Genomic DNA, 2,633 nt, shown 5'->3' on the forward strand with positions numbered 1-2,633 from the left:
AAGGAAGCACATATATGAAATGCTAGCATCACTACTCTTGCATTTTGGAGCCATTATTAAGTAAAATAAGGGTTACTTGAACACAATACTGCGATACCCCAACGGTCGATCTGATAACCAAAGGCGACTAAGTGGTTAACGGGCAGGTAGTGTATACATGGCAGATACCTGGACAAAGGGATGATTCATGTCCCCAGCAGGACAGAGTTGGATGGTGTGAGATTTCATCATACTTCTCAGAATGGTATACAATTGAAAACTTATGAATTGTTTATTTCTTAAATTTTCCATTTAATATTTTCAGACCACAACTGACCATAGGTAATTGAATCCATGGAAAGTGAACCTGCAAATAAGGGAGGACTACGGTACATGAGAAGGAGTCTAGAAATATACTTGGTTGTTAGATTGAAATCGGATGTATCAGTATGAAGTCACAGTTTTTAACGTGTGTGTGTGTGTGTGTGTGTGTGTGTGTGTGTGTGTGTGTGCACGCATATATAGAGGGAGATTGTATGATAAAGCAAATGGGGCAAAATATAAACAGTGAATCTAGGTTTAAAAAAATTACAGGGGATTTCCTTGTAATATTCTTACAGCATAAGAATAAGTTTAAAATTATTAAGTTTAAAATTATTTCTAAAGTTTAAAATTATTTCTAAATGAAAATTTTCAAAAAAGTGAAAAAAAAATACATTGAATTGGCAAAGGTATCCTACAGGGATGCAGAGTAGAGGTGCTTTTGATACTCACCCACGAAGGATGCTTAGGATAGGAAATCCACTTCACACATGCAGACTTGTGAGCGTCTACACGCACACTATATTATCCCTTCCAGAATCAAGGAGAAATGCCACGTGGATTTTCCTATTTGGAAAAGGCAGCCTGGCAGAAAAGAGAAAAGAGGCCAGGCCAGGAGCCAGGATACCTGGGCCAGCGTTCCAACTTGCCGCAGCTGTGGAGGATGGCCCCTGTCCTCTGGACCTCACTGTCTTGTCCACACTATAAGGTGGCCAGAATCTCCAGCCACTCTGTTTTCACCACTCTGGATGGTCCCAAAGCCAGAATGGTGCTCGCCAGCAGCTCAAAGACCCGCTGCAGCCCCCTTGGGGGTTTCCACTTTCCAAGAATTAGTCTCTCCACTTGCTCAGGCCGCCTCTTGGAACACCAGACTCTCAGCACTTTCCCTGCCTTGTCCCAGGGCCAGCCTCAAGCTCGTGATGTGATTTTCCAGGCTGAGGCATCTCCTCACCCTTGCAGCCTCTAACTCGCCCCTGCCGCTATCTGAAGACCACCTCAGCCTACAGACATGCAGTGGCAGCAACAGGGTCTCTACTCTCGCCAGAGTCTCTGACCTCCAGAGAGACACATGACCTCAGGGCCCAGTGCCACCTCTGCTCAGTGGACTTGGGTAGATGGGACTCACCTGCTGGCCCCATCTGCTCACACTCAACTGTCTACCCTGGAGTCTTAAAGACTTCCTCTACAGGCTGCAGCCTCCCTAGGGCTGATGGAACATTCCTTTGTTCATTTAACACATTTTTATTGAGTATTCTGACTCAGAGTGAGCACACACAGACCCAGAGAGCTTACATTCCAACCAGACAGAAATGTGTAATTGTGCATGGGGAGAAGTGCTCTGAAGGAGAGGAAGTAGAGGATACTCGTATTTCCCAGGCCAAAAGAGGAGAAAGGAGTTGGTCATACAAAACAGGAAATGCAAAGGCCCTGAGGCCATGTCAAGTTCAAATAATGGAAAGAGGTTAGTGTGGCAGTCAGCCAGGGACAGATATGCAGGAAGACCAGATAGCAATGTCACTCATGGGGTGACATGAATACACTTGCAATTGCAAAGATTCCCTGACTACAGAGTAGGTGCACCACTTAGGGGCTATTGTAAGCAAGTAGGTGATATAGCTGGGGGCTCAGGTGGGTGAGTACTCTCCATAGTACTTCCAGAAGGTGGGATCTAAAGTTGACAGCCTGCCTCGGAACATATCAGGGATCATCTCAGCCATAGCTGCCTCTGCCCCTCTATGGGGGCCCAGCCAGCCCACAGGAGAGGCTTATGCCTCAGTCTCCTTGCCAAGTGCTCTTGTTCTGTGACCTGCTGACACGCTCTTTTAAAACAACAAAAAAAGCTTTGTTAAAATATAATTCACATACCATTCAACTCGCCCTTTCAAAATGTACAATTCGATGGGTTTTAGTACACTCATAGATATGTGTAACCATCAGCACAGTCCATTTTAGAACATTTTTGTCACCTCAAAAAGAAACCCCACATCCTTAGCTATCACCCTCTGCCCTTCTCCCAGCCTTACGCAACCACAAATCTACTTTCTGTCCCTGTAAGAATGGCCTGCTCTTTGTCTCCCTGTATCTGGGGACCGGCTTCTACCTCCAAGCCTAAACCTGAGCAGGGTTAGACCTTCAGGGCCACCATTGAGCCTGCCCTGCCCTCGGATGCCAGCTATGTCCTCCTGCCTGACTCCTGGGACAGCTCCTGCATCTGGCAGCTCCCCTTGCCAGCTCTGCCTGGCCCCTCCTTTTCAGTTGGAAACTGGAAGTGTCTGTTCCTCTACCTGTCACATAAGCCAGGTCTCAGGAGCAGTTTCCCCAAGCCCCAAGGC

The sequence above is a fragment of the Pteropus alecto genome, unplaced genomic scaffold (assembly GCF_000325575.1).
Source record: "Pteropus alecto unplaced genomic scaffold, ASM32557v1 scaffold68, whole genome shotgun sequence".
Lineage (NCBI taxonomy): Eukaryota > Metazoa > Chordata > Mammalia > Chiroptera > Pteropodidae > Pteropus > Pteropus alecto.